We start from the raw sequence: 17907 nt of genomic DNA, 5'->3' as shown, positions 1-17907 counted from the left end.
AATAATATCAAATATTAGTTTCTTACAGTTATTGATATTTGTAAGACCAGTGAAGTTTGGAGAAAGTATATTTATTATATCACTGGAATTGATATTATGACTAATTAATAATAATATAAATATTTATATTTATATTATTATCATTATATTGATTATTACAACTTTATGTTAAAAATATGATTTCTTTTATAAAATGACTATTTGAATATATACATCCATATACGTATTGCTATTGAAGTATTTTGTTATTAATATCGAAATAAGTTTAATTATAGACGATAATTATTACTTTTGTTGGGATTATTATTATTATTATCATAAGGGTACATTATCTTATGAGCAAGGTTTAAAGCATGGTTTTATATGAAGAGTTATTTGCATTACGTTGATAATAATTTATTATTATCATTTATATAGTTTCTGGTATTATTAATATACACTATCAATAGTGTATATTTATGATTTTGATAGAATTTAATAAATGATGTGCCTTGAATAGGATTTGTATGGATTTGATTGATTGACTCTTGGTGAGGAATTTTAAAATAAGCTAAGGACCTAAGGTAAGTAAATCTCACCTTTTGTGCTTAAGTGTAAGATGCATGACTACATTGATTGTGTACATCTGATGAGTTAAGTATGGTATGATGATGATGCATATGATAAGTATGTGAAGAATGGTTATATGAACACCATAAGGGTGTTGTGTGATATGTAATTGATGAATTCTGTGATATGTGAAAGATGTCTTACTTGGTTAAGAATGATATGAATTATGTGCAAGTATGTGTTCTTATGTTGATGGATATGTGGATTACTCTATGTTCATGATTTGTTATATGTTATGATATATGAAGCGTTTAAGTTTTTAGGCTGGAAACCTTAGACCTGAGCCATAGCTCTACGTTAAGGTATAACAACGCCACCAACCCAAAGCTTCATGTATTATGACTAAAGATGTTTTGAGTTATATGAGATGTGATACAATGCCTTGATTGAATACCATCAACATCAGTCATGAACACGAACATTGGCATTTCAGCATCAGCATGTATGCATGGCATGTACATTTATGTGATACATTATTATGTGATATAAGACCATGCATATGGATATGAGAAAAGTTATGAAATGTCTTGAAAAGTCTTATGTAAAGTTAAACATTTTAATGACACAAGGCTTAAGCAAAGTGATAATAAGATGTTTAAAAAAGGGTGCCACTGTTTTGATGAAGCAATCAAGTAAGTTCAGTAAAGAAGACGGAAGTCTATAAGACTTATAGTGGCTGCCCACTAGTGTGGGCTAGGTCAGAGTTGACCATTCAGATATGTTTGCCATGTTTCCGTCTTTCTCCTCCATATGTGTAATAAGTATGGCAGCTATGGCAACGATGAAATGAGTGTTATGATGAGCCTAGCTGAGATGATGGCTAGCCGGAGGAGAACCCATGGGATTCTATATGATATGTGTAACAAGCCCTGCAGGCATTGGCTGAATCAAACAGTGTGCACAAGTGATATTGGGCCCATAAAAATGTGAAACTAAAAGAAAGAGCATAAAAGTAAAGTTTGAAAGTGCATGAGCAATAAATGAAATTCATAAGTATATAAGTCAGCATATTAGTATATGTGCACTACAAACTCACGACATTCATGTGTATGTGTATGCATGAGATTTGCTTACTGAGCGTTAGCTCATTATGTTATTTTCCAACATTTTTCCAGGTGTGGCTTTAGCTGTTGAGCAACTTGTGGAGCACGGACTCAGTAGCAATGCAATAATGGTTTAGAGTTTTCATATGGCTGCCTTAAATTTAAAGTATTCATACGTGTAATAATTTCTACTAATAAGTTTATATAAAAGTTTTAAATTTTTCTGTATTTCTTCGTATCATTTTATTTAATTCTTTTGGTCAAGTGCCTTACATACTCGTAAACCCTAGAATTACGAGTATGTGGCAGACGTACCCTACCTTAGGGACGTTACAGGTTCACTTCGAACTTTTGAACTAAACCAACAAATTAGACAAAAAGGTAAGACAGAGGAAATCAAGGAAAAATCTATTGCCTTGAAATCCTCTAAAGAAAAGAAGGAAAGTTCGGATGATGAGGATGATGAGATGGCTCTGTTGACAAAAAAATTCCAAAAATACATAAAGAAATTGGGAAACAAAAAGGCCATATCCAAAAACACAAAAGGTAATTTTTCTAAACCCTTTGAGATTAATAAAAATGGTATTTAGTGCAGGGAATGTGAAGGATTTGGACACATTCAATCTGAGTGTGCAAATACCTTAAAGAAAAAGAAAGTCATGACAGCCACATGGAGTGATCAAGACTCTGAACAGAGTGATGAGGAGGAAAATAGTGTTGCCTTAACCTCTGTTCACAAAGGTATTGTTTTTTCTTCAGTCAATTACAAGGATGTATTATTCTGTTCAGAATAATGAGAATTCTGACAGTGATTCTGATGATTCTGACTTAGATGAGGAGTCATTGAAAGAGTCTTATAAAATAATGTATGATCAATGGTTGAAAGTGTGTTCTGAGAATCGTCTAATGGCTGGCAATAATAAAAATTTTAATGAAAAAATTTAAAAACTTGAGATGATTATTGCTTCCAAAAATGATGAAATTATTTCTTTGAATAAAGAAATTGAGTTTTTGCAAAAAGGTGTCAAAATGCTTAATCCTAGATCTGGAATTTTGGATGATATTCTTTCTGTAGGAAGAATGGTTGGTGACTACAGTGGATTAGGATCTAATGGATCTGAGTCCTCAAGAAAAATGGTTTATGTAAAATCTATGAATTATCCGTCTGTTGTGTCAACTAACCGTGTTGCAGGAACAAGTCACGCTGCTGAGAGGACAAATTTGTCATCTGTTGCAATAGATCTACAACTAAAGAAAATTTCTCCAAAAAGAAACATTGAACATTTTGTACCAGTTTGTCATTTTTGTGGGATGAAAGGTCACATAAGACCTAAGTGTTTTTCTCTGTTAAACTTGTTCAAAAAGAATTATGATAAACACTTTGGTAGTATGAATCAATTCTTGACCAAAATAAATTCAAAATCAAAAACAGTATGGGTCAAGAAAGTTAACTCTGTTTGCTTGGCTACTTTTACCTGTCACAAAATGCATGCATCTAGTTCATGGTACTTTGATAGCGGTTGTTCAAGACATATGACAGGTAATACCAATATACTTACCAACTTCAAATCCTTGAAGTGTGGAGTAGTAACTTTTGGGGATGGAATGACAGGAAATATTTTAGGTAAAGGTACTCTAAACATTGAAAGGTTACCGAAACTGAAAAATGTGCTTCTTGTTGATGGGCTGAAAGCCAACTTAATTAGCATAAGTCAAATTTGTGACCAAGGTTTTTATGTTAATTTTCCACATGATGAGTGTAATGTTTTAAATCAAAATGGTGATATTGTTCTCAAAGGTTCTTGTTCTTTGGATAATTGTTACACTCTCACACAAAAATTCACATGTCATGCATCTTCATCAAGTTTTAATATTACTGACTTGTGGCATGAAAAACTTGGTCATATAAATTTCAAAAACTTGAAAAAGATTGCTAATGCAAGTCTCATCCGTGGTATACCCAAGTTGGGTAGAGAATCGCTTGGTAAGTGTGAATCATGCCAATTGGGAAAACAGTTGAAAGTTTCCCATAAAGCATTATCTGATATTAATACTTCAAATGTGTTAGAATTATTGCATATGGATCTCATGGGTCCTATACAAGTTGAAAGTATTAATGGTAAGAGATACATTTTTGTTTGTGTGGATGATTTTTCTAGATTTACTTGGGTAGATTTCTTAAGAGAAAAATCAGATACATTTGAAGCTTTTCAAACTCTATGTACAAGATTGAGAGTTGAAAAAAATTGTAACATTGGAAAGATTGTACGAATAAGGAGTGATCATGGTAAGGAGTTTGAAAATTCTGTTTATGATGAATATTGTAAATCGTTTGGAATTTTGCATGAATTTTCTGCTCCCAAAACCCCTGAACAAAATGGGGTAGTGGAACGGAAAAATCGTACCTTGCAGGAAATGGCCAGAGTTATGCTTAACAACAAAAAACTCACAAAGAAATTATGGGCAGAAGCTATTAATATAGCTTGTTACACAATTAATCGTGTTTTTCTGCATCCAGGTACAAACAAAAGTCCTTATGAAATCTGGAAAGGTAGAAAACCCAATGTTAACTACTTTCATGTTTTTGGGTGTCTATGTTATATTCTTATAGATCGTGAGAATCTAGGAAAATTTGATGCTAAGAGTGATATGGGAGTTTTTCTTGGTTATTCCACTAATAGTAGGGCTTATCGTGTCTATAATATGAGAACCCAAACTATTATGGAATCAGCTAATGTGGTTGTAGATGATTTAAAAGATTTTTCTGAGTACTCCCATGAGGAGGAAATTGACATGCTCATTGATGTTCAACATCATAAAGAAATGGCGGATCCAACAGCACAGCCTTCAGAGGGGACAACAGTCACTGCTGACGTATCAAATGCCAATTCTGTCGAAACAACAACTGGGCAAACAGAAAAAGAAAATCCAGTTACTTCCTCTGACTCAGTTAAAAAAGAACCATCAACCAGAGTAAAAAAGAATCACCCTTCTCACCTTATTTTGGGAAATCTTGAAGAGATTATGGTCACTGGAAAGAGGTATGTAAATTTGGTTCAATTTGTTTGTTTTACTTCCACTTTGGAACCTAAAAATGTGAAGGAGGCCTTAAATGATGAATCATGGATCAATGCTATGCAAGAAGAGTTAGATCAATTCACAAGGAATGAGGTATGGATTCTTGTCCCTAGACCGAGTCATGCCAATGTTATAGGTACAAAGTGGATATTTAAAAATAAAACTGATGAATTTGGAACCATAATAAGAAATAAAGCTAGACTAGTTGCACAGGGGTACACTCAAGTTGAAGGAATTGATTTTGATGAGACATTTTCCCCTGTTGCAAGACTTGAATCCATCAGATTATTACTAGCTATTTCATGTGTTCTTGGTTTTAAATTGTTCCAAATGGATGTAAAATCCGCCTTTTTAAATGGATTTTTGAATGAGGAAGCTTATGTGGAACAGCCCAAAGGGTTTGAGGATCCTTACAATCCTAATCATGTTTTTAAATTGCAAAAAGCTTTGTATGGGCTGAAACAAGCCCCACGGGCTTGGTATGAGAGACTAACTCAATTTTTGGTCTCAAAGGGGTACAAGAGAGGGGGAGTAGACAAAACACTGTTTATCAAAAATGTTGATGAAAATATTATGATAGCACAAATCTATGTTGATGATATAGTGTTCGGTTCTACTAATGATTCTCTAGTGCAGGAATTTGTGAAACAAATGCAGTAAGAGTTTGAGATGACCATGGTAGGAGAACTCAATTTCTTCCTAGGACTTCAAGTGAAGCAGTCTGATGAAGGAATTTTCATTTCACAAAGCAAGTATGCAAGAAGTCTTGTGAAAATATTTGGACTCGATGCATCTAAACCTGCTAAAACTCCCATGGGTACTACGGTCAAATTGTCTAAAGATGAAAATGGGAAGAAAGTTGATCCAACTCTTTACAGGAGTATGATTGGGAGTCTCCTTTACTTAACTGCAAGTCGCCCTGACATAAGTTACAGTGTTGGAGTGTGTGCTCGTTTCCAAGGGAACCCCATGGAGTCTCATGTGACTGCTGTAAAAAGAATTATTCGTTACATCAATAATACTCTTGATTTAGGCATTTGGTACTCCAAAGAAACAAATTCTAACCTTGTGTGTTATAGTGATGCAGATTGGGCAGGAAACACTGATGATCGAAAAAGCACAAGTGGTGGTTGTTTTTACTTAGGAAACAATTTGGTCTCCTGGCATAGTAAAAAACAAAACTCTATCTCCTTGTCAATAGCCGAAGCTGAGTACATTGCTGCTGGAAGCAATTGTACCCAACCTTTGTCGATGAAACAAATGTTGGCAGACTATGGGTTTGATGTTAAAACTTTAACCATTTTTTGTGATGATACAAGTGCTATTAATATCTCCAAAAATCCTGTTCAGCACTCTCACACCAAACATATTGACATTCGTCATCATTTTATTAGGGAACTTATTGAAAACAAAACATTGATTTTATAATATGTTGAGACTAACAAACAAATTGCAGATATCTTTACTAAAGCCTTAGACACGGTCAGATTTGATTCCCTCAGGAAATCCTTGGGGGTTTGTTTTATATGAAATTGCCAATAAATTGATTATCTTGCATTGCATATGTGTTTTTGTAAATCTCTTGTCCTGATTGGAAGAAATTTGATGAGCATATTTTTTGTATTTTAGAAAATGATCGTTATAAGTCCTATACATTGTTGGAATAAAAACCATATTTGAAAAATTATAAACCATCCAATTCATATTTGATCAAATCATTATCATTGTACGAGCATTCCTAATCCAGTTTCTTTTTTAGGCTCCATTTTGGAAAAGAGCTACCTATACTGATGTGTGAAAGCCGACATTGAGTAAGTTGGTACCAGGTAATTAGCAATTATATTGGAGGATACTCTACCAGTGTAAAGGGCTACCATCAATATAAGAGTTATAGCCTCCATTATGGTTACATTTTGAAAAAGGCTAAAATCGCCAAATATGGGCAATGACCCTAGCTTTAAAAGGCCAAAAAGAAATGCCAAATTGATTACACATGCACACACACATGCCTATTGACTAGATTGTGTAAGTTGGCTGTAAGACTCATACATATAATGAATTGATTCAAATATGTTTTGTGATTGGTATATTTTTCGAATTATGGTTTCTTAGTATTTGATTTATAACTCATTTTTCTAATTTGTGAAAAATATGGTTATCTTGTTTCTTTTGAACAGGACTTGGCATTTACATGAACACATATGGTATGGCAATTTACACTCTATTTTCGGCAATTTTGTAATAAAAAATAATAATAATAAAAATTTGAAAAATAAAATCTGTTATCTACCGTGTACTTTAAAAAAAAAGGTTTGAAAAAAAATAATTGATGCAATTTATTTGTTTTATCTCAATATATTCTAAAAATATTCAAAAAGTTTCCAATTTTGAGGTGTGAAAGAATTTATTTTAAAAAATGAGATATTTTGGCATTTATCACTAAAAATCTGGTTACCCATTTTTGAACTTGCCTCATTTGTGTTCCGAATACTTTATATATTCGGAGTCCCTTTGGTTGTTTTATAATCAGTGTTTTCGTGTTAAATCTCTCACTTATAACCGAAGTGTTTAGGGTTTCTTTCTTTGTGTGTTTCACTTGTTTCTCTCTTAGCAGCCATGAAGACTCGAGGTCGTGGTTCATCTTCCAAGTCCATGAAGTCTCAGCAGGAGACACTTCCTGAATCTGTTCCCACTGCCACTCCTTCGATCCCAGCATCAAACCCTGCTGTCTCTCCTACTCCAGGCCGTCCCTCTAAAACCACAGCAAGAAAGAAGATTCTTGCTCTTTCGGGTCCTATAAGTTCATCTGTTCTTGGTGCTTCTAGCAAAGGAGTTACGTTCCCGAATTTGGATGCTGAGCCAATCCCAGCCTCGGCGGTTTCACTCGCCTCTCCTGAAGGTCAAATAAAAGCCAAACCGGCCTTGGCAACTAGTCAGTCCAAATCTATTTCCACTGAAGCTTTGTATGATCCATCTGATCATGATTCGGAATCCTCGCTTTCTCCTGATGTGTTGACACCCAAGGCAAAGGGAAAACGTAAGACCAAAGCTGCTGAAACAAAGAAAGGGAAGAAGGCCAAAGTGGCTCAATCTAAAGGTACCAGCTCCATCTCTGATTCATCTCCTTTATCTCGTTTTAAATTAAAGGCCAAAATCAATCCTCCCCCATGCACCTCATCGGAGGATGTCTCTCCCGAGACGGAAGACTCTCAGCCTGAGTTGGACCCTTCTTTGACCGAGCCAAATCCTGAAGTTCCTCTTGATGATTTGGCTGAGGAGACTGAATCTGAAGATGACCCATTAGAAGCCTCTCCTGTTGCATCTGACCCAAAAGGCACCACTCCATTGGCATTTCCAGAATTGTCTTCCAAACTTGCAAAGCAAAAAGGTGCTCCTGTCTGTACCTCAGGTTCTTTCAAAGCCCATTCTCTTTCATTCTGTTTTAATGATAATGAGAAGAACATGCAATTTTATGACCATCGTCATTTTATTAGTGAGCGAAATTTTCTTTTTGCTCCTCATCGTGTTTTTGGGGTATTGCTTACTTTAGAGAAAAGAGGTTGGTTGCGATCCTTGTCTGGGTTTGATGGGTTTGTGCCTCGGGTTGTTAAAGAATTTTATGCAAATTTGAATGATGAGTTATTAGACCAATCTTCTTTTATGTTCCATAAAGTTTATGTTAGGGGTCATTGGTATAATTTTAGCCCGTCTGAAATTGCTAAGGCTCTCAATCTCATCCCTGTGGAGATTGATGATTCTATTGTTTTTGCAAAGGACCAAGTTTTGTCTGAACTAGTTGGTCAGGCTATGGTGTGGGAACCGAGCACCTCTCTTCGAGTCACAGATCTCACTCATTATTATGGTGATTTTTTTAAATTTGCTATGTTTAATTGGATGCCTACCACACATTCCTCCACCATCACTCAAGATATGGCCTTCCTGTTGTTCAAAATTGGTACTGGAGTCGCCATAGATCTTGGAGCTGTTATTTTTTACCAAATCATGTCTCTTAGTGGTGCTAAATGTAAGGGGCAACACTTGATGTTTCCACATGTCATTTACAAACTTTTGGACTCTCAACGTCCTCTCTGAAGAAGTCTCATGAGACCTTGACTTCTCCCTTGGTTGGTCCCACCTATACAGTCAAAGATGATCATCCTCCATCCATAGCTCGGAAAGTCAAAGGAATTAATCTTGCTGGTCCTGCTTCTGGCAATGTTGTGACCGACTCACCTACTGTCCCAACAGATCTTGTTGCTGTCCAGACAGGGATTCAAAGTCTTTCTGGCCGGTTCTCTCAAATGGAGGAGACTCGGCGCACCATTCTCGCGTCATTGGCCATTCTCCATGCATCAAACTCTCCTACCCCATGATGATCCCAGTACCTTTGATCTATTTTTCTTTTGTTCGTTGTAAAAGAACACTTAATGTGTCTTCCTTTTGGTTTCATTTACTTGTTCTTTGGCATTTTTTTCAGACAATGCGGGGGAGAGAGTAACTCTATTTTTTAGTATACTGGTTTTTGTTCACTGTGCTTTGGTTATCTATCGCAGGGGGAGTCATTTTTTGATCATTTTGTGACTCTTATGTTTTTTCAGCACTTACTTGTGTTTTGCAGGGATCTTTTAAAAATAGATATTCCTTGTCTCTAAAATTGCCAAAGGGGGAGATTGTAAATCCTATAATTGGCATTTTTATAGAAATATCTTTTTCTTAAAAGATAAATTGGTGGATTTAGTTGTTTCCCTTTATTATAATATTCGGAAATGTTTGTTTCCCTTTATTATACTTTTCAGAAATGTTTGGTTTCCCTTATTATAATTTTCAAAAATATTTGGTTTCCTTTTTTGTGAATTTTGGTTTCCTTATTGTCTCATTTTGCTTTTAAAGGGAAAAAGTATATTGCAAATATTTGGTACTTACCCAAAGTTGTTTTTGGAATATTTGCTTATATATTTTTCGTGCAGCTCAAGGATTGCAATCAGGAAACTGGTTCTTAATGTCATTAATTATTGTTTCCTTTTTTAGCTTGTTTTTTATCCGACACAGGTCTGAGCTGTCCCCACCGATATCGCATCTATCGGATCAGCATTTTCTAAAAAAGGAAACTCTTCATCAATCAAGAATAACTACTATGATTCTTGCCTTTATTAGAAGAATTCTTTCTCTGCCTTTGTGAGCACGAAAAAGACTCTATAAATAGGGCACTAAAGCCAGTGAGACAAGTGAACTCTTTGGTGCATTATTCGTGAGCATTATTATAATATTTGTGAGAGTTCCTCTTTTGTATTCAAGATCATAAGTATTCACATGATCTTGTAGTAATATGTGTGTTTAGTTTTTAGTGGTGAGTTTATACCATGTTCATGAGTGAATACACATTGTAATTTGAACACAACGTTTATAGTCTTCGGGAGAAGATTTTTACAAGCCTTGCGTCGGGAGGATGCAAGCACTCGCTGGCCATTGAAGGGAGTTCAAGTGGTTGAGCATTTCAATCAAGATCAGATTAGTGAAGAGAAGTACAACAAGTTGAGGCAAATCTCAAAAGGAAGTCTTGTTTTGTTTAAGTCAATGTTTTTGTACTTGTGATTCTTTATTAATTGGTTTTATTCTCTGGGCGTGGCCCCAAGGAGTAGGTTATTCGAAAGGGTTTCTGAACCTTGTAAAAATTCGTTGTGTTCTTTATTGTTTTGCACTGTCTTTTTATTGTGTTCAGTTTCTGTCGTGACAAGTTTGGTTTCTGTCCCGACAGAACTGTAATCTGAGTAAACAGTTAATTACCATTCTGCACTTTAATTAATTTACTTGGTTTAATTAATTTGGTCATTATTAAAAACGGAATTTCAGTATTTATTGTCTAGAGTTGTATTCTCTATTATTTTCTTCATCTAACTATTTCTACATTTACGTATATTTTTAGTTATAATATTGTAATCTTATTTATTCAATCCTTTTATTTTATTTTCCTTAGAGTTGTGAAAAATCTTTAATTTTCCATTGACTCAATTTACATATATCTCAAACAAATATGTATTCTCTAACAATTAAGTAGCAAAAAAAAAAAAAAATACTTTAACATAAATTATATTTTATAACTCATTAACATTTAAAAAACTTTAACATAAATTATATTTTATAACTCATTAACATTAATTATTTGTCATACCTCTTCTTATCTCTGGTATCACCGCCATCTATTATCTTTTAAATAAACCTTCATCTTGAATTATAATTAGTTATAACTTTATACAGTCGAAAAATTAGTTATGATGTTCACAATAAATAAATAATTGTATTATTTTAATAATATTTTGTTTCACAATTCTCAGTGTTATTAATAATAATTAAGATTTTAAAGTTTTTTATTTTTATTTTTATGATTTAAAAATGTAAAAAAAATACGGTTAGTTTTTTTTAGAATTATTTCACAAATCTTTTCTATATAAAAAAATGTGTATTTAATATATTTTTAGGGATGTCTCCCGCGTGGGCGGTAAGGTTTTTTTTCTCAATTTATTAGACCACACCGAACCATATCGCAAAAGTGTTATATAGTGTAGACTGTTTATAACTATAACTAAATAGGCCAACGATTCCAAACCGCTTGGTATATAAGCGGAATGGCTTCCGCTCCTCCACTTTATAATATAAATATTATATATCAATTGTTTTAATGTAAAAGTATTGTGTAAGTGTTGCCCGCAAGTACATTTCTGTGTACTATTCTGACAATTGATATATGAGGTGAAGAGGGTGAATGTCCATTTTTTATTTTAATATACAATTTCAACTCATGATAACCGGTTTTGGTTACCGGTTGGATTTTTTTATATTAAAAAAATTAATTGAATAGGGATATAAATGTCTTTCCATATAAAAGTAGTATGTTGAAATTGTTAGTATACAAACAATGTAATAACCAACTGCACATTATTTACAAAATTTAGCACAAAGATTTAATAAAAGTTACACAGCTGTTGCTCTAGAATTCACATTTATATATATACTAGATACAAGCAACGTGCAAAATGCACGTTTGCTTAGTTTTATTTATAGAATTTATTAATTATTTTTATTAAATTTATATTAATGTCATATAAATTTCAAATAAATATCATATTTTAATTAAATAATTTATTTATTTTTGTTTAAGTTTATGTTTATTCTAGTTTTTTAATTTGGGAATGACAATAAAAGATTATATATTATATGTTTAATATAATATTATATATTATACGTAGATTTTAAAATTTAGTTTATTGCTAGTTTTTTTTAATAAGCAATTTGTTGCTAATTCACAGTAGATTATATTATATGTTTAATATGATATTATTCTAATAAGTGAGTTTAAGTTTAATTAAATTTTATTTAAGTTATAAATATATGATTTTATTATTTTTAAATAATTATCATTGTAAAATATCTCAAAAATATCATATTTTAATTTGTTTAATTATTTATTAGTTTTAAATAACTATCCTAGTAAAATATCTTAAAAATATCATATTTTAATTTTCTTAATTATTTATTTTATTTATTTAAGTTTAAGTGTTTACAAATTATACCGTTAAATATAAGAATATTCTGTTAAATATAAGAATATTCTGTTAAAGTTAACATTAAAAAAATAAATCCGTTAAAATCAAAAAATTTCGTTATCTACACACTTATTATATAGAAAAGATATATATTTTTTTTTTTGCTAGAACTCATGGTCTTCAACATTTATATTAATTTTTTTGACTTTAAAGATGACTAACAACTATTTATTTAGCTTTTTATAATTTTTAGAAATACATGGTTAAATTATTTTCTTAATAATGAGATTTTGAATGTAAGCTTGTTATTTTAAAATTTAAAATTCTAGTTATTTAAAATACAATGTTTAAAATCATATAGGAATTTGGGTTATTTTAAAAAAAACTAGTTTATATTGTATGCAATATATTTATGAAACACAGAGTGCTAAAATTTGACAAATCATTACAGGCGACCGAGGCACTCGTTAGGGTGATTACACAAGATCTGGACTCGTTTCGATTCACCGAGACATGAGTTCGGGTCAGAAGTCCGACGCTGGACTTATTCGGATGCACCGAGTCACACATTAGTGTGATTAACACCTTTTCGACGCTCTTTCGGGTGCACCGACTTCCATGCAAATCATTACGGATGACCGAGGCACTCGTTAGGGTAATTACACAAGATTTGGACTCGTTTCGATTCACCGAGACACGGGTTCAGGTCAGAAGTCTGCCGCTGGATTCGCTCGAATGCACCGAGTCCTGCATTAGTGTGATTAACACCGTCTCGGCGCTCTTTCGGGTGCACCGACTTCCATGCAAATCATTACGGGTGGCTGAGGCACTCGTCAAGGTGATTACAAAAGATCTTAATTATTTTTTATTCACCGAGACACATGTTTGGGTCAAGAGTATCGAGCTAAACTCGTTCGGATGCACCAAGTCACGCATTAGTGTGATTAACACCGTCTTGGCACTCTTTTGGGTACACCGACTTCCATGCAAATCATTACGGGTGACCAAGGCACTCGTTAGGGTGATTACACAATATCTAGATTCATTTCGATTCACCGAGACATGGGTTCGGGTCAGAAGTCCGGAGTTGGACTCGTACGGATGCATAGAGTCACGCATTAGTGTGATTAACACCCTTTTGGGTGCACCGACTTCCATGCAAATCATTACGGGTGACCGAGGCACTCGTTAGGGTGATTACATAATATTTGGATTCGTTTCGATTCACCGAGACATGGGTTCGAGTCAGAAGTCTGGCGATGGACTCGTACGGATGCACAGAGTCACACAATAGTGTGATTAACACCCTTTCAGCGCTCTTTTGGGTGCACTGACTTCCATGCAAATCATTACAGGTGACCGAGGCACTCGTTAGGGTGATTACACAAGATATCGACTCGTCTCGATTCACCGAGACACGGGTTCGGGTCAAGAGTCCCGCACTGGACTCGCTCAGATGCAACGAGTCACGCATTAGTGTGATTAACACCGTCTCGGTGCTCTTTCAGATGCACCGAATTCCATGAAAATCATTACGGGTGACCGAGGCACTCGTTAGGGATATTACACAAGATATGGACTCGTATTGATTCACCAAGACACACATTCGGGTCAGAAGTACCGAGCAAGACTCGTTCGAATGCACCGAGTCACGCATTAGTGTGATTAACACCCTTTCGGCGCTCTTTCGGGTGCATCGATTTCCATGCAAATCATTATGGGTGATCGAGGCACTAGTTAGGGTGATTACACAAGATTTGGACTCGTTTCGATTCATCGAGACACGCGTTCAGGTCAGAAGTATGGCACTGGACTCGTTCGGATTCATTGAGTCACGCATTAGTGTGATTAACACCCTATCAGCGCTCTTTCGAGTGCACCAACTTCCATGAAAATCGTTACGGGTGACCGAGGCACTCGTTAGGGTGATTACTTAAGATATGGACTCGTTTCAATTCACCAAGACACACGTTCGAGTCAGGAGTACCGAGCTAGACTTGTTCGGATGCACAGAGTCACGCATTAGTGTGATTAACACCCTTTCGGTGCTCTTTCGGGTGCACCAACTTCCATGCAAATCATTACAGGCGACCAAGGCACTCGTTAGGGTGATTACACAAGATATGGACTCGTTTTGATTCACCAAGACACGCATTTGGGTCAGAAGTACCGAGCTAGACTCGTTCGGATGCACTAAGTCACGCATTAGTGTGATTAACACCCTTTCAGCGCTCTTTCGGGTGCACCGACTTCCATGCAAATCATTATGGGTGACCAAGGCACTAGTTAGGGTGATTACAAAAGATTTGGACTCGTTTCGATTCACCAAGACACGCGTTCGGGTCAGAAGTACGGCGCTGGACTCGTTCGGATTCACCGAGTCACGCATTAGTGTGATTAACACCCTATCAACGCTCTTTCGGGTGCACCGACTTCCATGAAAATCGTTGCGGGTGACCGAGGCACTCGTTAGGGTGATTACTTAAGATATGGACTCGTTTCAATTCACCAAGACACACGTTCGAGTCAGGAGTACCGAGCTAGACTTGTTCGGATGCACAGAGTCACGCATTAGTGTGATTAACACCCTTTCGGCGTGCACCAACTTCCATGCAAATCATTACAGGCGACCGAGGCACTCGTTAGGGTGATTACATAAGATATGGACTCGTTTTGATTCATCAAGACACATGTTCGAGTCAGGAGTACCGAGCTAGACTCGTTCGGATGCATCGAGTCACGTATTAGTGTGATTAACACCCTTTCGGCGCTCTTTCGGGTGCACCGGATTCCATGCAAATCATTATGGGAGACCGAGGTAATCGTTAGGGTGATTACACAAGATATGGACTCGTCTCGATTCACTGAGACATGGGTTCAGGTCAGGAGTCCCGTGCTGGACTCGCTCGGATGCACCGAGTCACGCATTAGTGTGATTAACATCGTCTCGGTGCTCTTTCGGATGCACTGTCTTCCGTGCAAATCATTACGAGTGACCGAGGCACTTGTTAGGGTGATTACACAAGATTTGGACTCGTTTCGATTCACCGAGACACGGGTTCGGGTCAGAAGTCTGGCGCTAGATTCGCTCAGATGCACCGAGTCGCGCATTAGTGTGATTAACACCGTCTCGGAGCTCTTTTGGGTGCACCGACTTCCATGCAAATCATTACGGGTGACCGAGGCACTCGTTAGGGTGATTACACAAGATCTGGACTATTTTCGATTCACCAAGCTAGACTCGTTCGGATGCAACCTTTATGCTAATCTACCATAATTTGAGAACTAATTTAGTAACCATTCACTAATAAGGTTACTAGGTGTGACATTTGAAACAATTTGAATATGTCTGGTATCACTAAAAGTACTAATATCTCATTTAATTACTCGAGAACCCTACTAACATGGAAACCGCATCATTTTTACTTACAATTTGCAACTTCCAAGCAAATGTCTCACAATTAGATAGTTAATATGGTAACCATTCACTAATTAGGTTACTAAGTGTGATATTTGAAAGATTTTGAATGTGTCTAATGTTACTTATATCTCCAATATCTCATTTACTCACTCAACATCCCTTCTAATGAAGAGAAATACATCATTTATACTCACAATTTGTAACATCTGAGCTAATAAATCATAACTTAAGAAATAACTTGGTAACGATGCACTAATTAGGTTACTAGTTATGATATCTAGAGCATTTGACTATGCATAGTTCCACTAATTGTACTAACATCCCCTAATATCCCACTTTGTTACTCAGGAGCCCTAATAATGAGGTAACCAGATCATTTGTATCCACAAATTGCAACCTCTAAGCTAATCTCTCATAATTTGAGAACGAATTTGGTAACCATTAACTAATTAGATTACTAAGTGTGATATTTGAAACATTTGACTATGACTCACGCCACTAATAGTGCTAACATCCTCTAATATCATATTTAGTTACTTGAGAGCCCTACTAATACAGAAACTAAATGTAAATTGCAAAATTAAACTAACATAAAGAACATGAGATTAACACTGAAATTAAAGAAACGAAAGAGAATTACTTCAATAAATAGCGAATTAGGGAATTTAATATCCTCTTCTATCCACTCTACTTTTTCATTAATGCTAGATTTCACTATCACTCTTCTTATTAAGATAACAAGTTTACAAAAATATTATATATTCAGATTAAGATATATAAAATTCGACCTAGATATGAATTTTCTATATTTCTATGATAAACTCACATATAAGAAGCATTAAGATCAAAATCTTAAAAACTACATAAATTATATTGATACTCTCGTTCAATATTAAAATCTATGTTCAATCAATTGTAGCATGTTTAAATCTCACCTTTCAGATTTTGACTCAAACTCATATGGATTATGTAAAAGATGGCCAATCAATCACATATAATAAACACAAATTGAAAGGATCTTAAGAAGAAAGAAATATAAACTCTGCACTAAATCATTGTAAAGTTTCAAAAGATTCAATTAGAAACCCTAAAAATAAAATTAGTTCATCAACATTGCAAAGAAATCCAGAATACTAGAGTTTAACATAAAGAAAATTAAATAAGAAGAAAAAAACTGTAGATTCAATCTCTGAAATTGCTCCCAAAATATTCTCCTTGCTCCTCTGATCAAAAACCAATCTCTTGCCTCTTCCCTTGTTTTTTGAAAGAGAGAGAGATGGAGCAGAGATGGTTCTGAGTTTATTTGTTTTTTTTTTTAAAAGATTTGATTTATGAGATTTTTTGTTTTTTTTCGATCGAAGATAGGGTATTATTTTGTTCTATTTTTTAAAACACATCGTCCAAATTGTCATTTAACAAAACACAAGGTCCGATCGGTAAGTTTTACAAAATACATGGTCCAAAATGATATTTATCCTTGATTAAATATTTTTCAATTTTCTTTCTTATGTTATTTGAAATTAGTATTCTTTTAATATTATATTTTTGTTGATATGAAAAGGGAAAAATACTATTTTGGCCCTTGTATTTTTTTCGAATACGTAATCGACCCCTGTGTTTTATAAAATTGATCAAAATAGTACCATAGACCTGATTTTGGTGAAAATATTTTCAATTATAAGATCAATTCTTGGGTTTTCAGTGATGTGATGAGTTCAAAGAAGCGGAGAAAGTGGTCGAAGTCGAAGAGCTGAGAATGAAATATTGTATTTGAATTTTTTTTTTACTAAAATTGGGTATAAGGTGCTATTTTGATATATTTTGTAAAACATAAAGTCTGAATTGTCATTTAAAAAAACACAAGGGCCGATCACGTATTTGGGAAAAACACAAGGGAAAAACTGGTATTTTCCTTATGAAAAATAATTAATACTTGTTATTATAAAAAAAATTGGAACTATTAATAAAATGCTATTTAGGATTTTTACCCCCCGAACTATTACCACTACCGTATCGTGCCCCCTAATTTTTTCAGGCCATTAAAAATTCCCCCTGAAATATTCACAGTAATGTAAAGAAGGACTTCCGTTAACTTTCAACACAGAATGCTGACATGGCTCTTTACATGCTGATGTGTCTTGGCCATGTCAGCGCCATGTGTGTAATTTTATTGTTTTTAAATATGGTTTTTATTTTTTTTAATGTATAAAAAATG

At 34.6% G+C, this 17907-nt stretch overlaps 1 long non-coding RNA gene across 1 annotated transcript in view; it reads left to right on the top strand.

The window, feature by feature from the left end:
• The first annotated feature begins 631 nt into the window (after window positions 1–631).
• LOC133816159 (uncharacterized) overlaps window positions 632–17907 on the top strand; it is a 92112-nt gene continuing 74836 nt past the window's right edge. Inside the window, exon 1 of the long non-coding RNA XR_009885068.1 lies at window positions 632–1830. This is a non-coding gene — a long non-coding RNA (uncharacterized LOC133816159). The remainder of the gene's footprint in view (window positions 1831–17907) is intronic.

This window comes from Humulus lupulus, chromosome 1 (assembly GCF_963169125.1).
Source record: "Humulus lupulus chromosome 1, drHumLupu1.1, whole genome shotgun sequence".
NCBI classification, from domain to species: Eukaryota; Viridiplantae; Streptophyta; class Magnoliopsida; order Rosales; family Cannabaceae; genus Humulus; species Humulus lupulus.
Note: the sequence above shows the minus strand (reverse complement) of the source record. Positions and strands in the feature narration are given on the sequence as shown.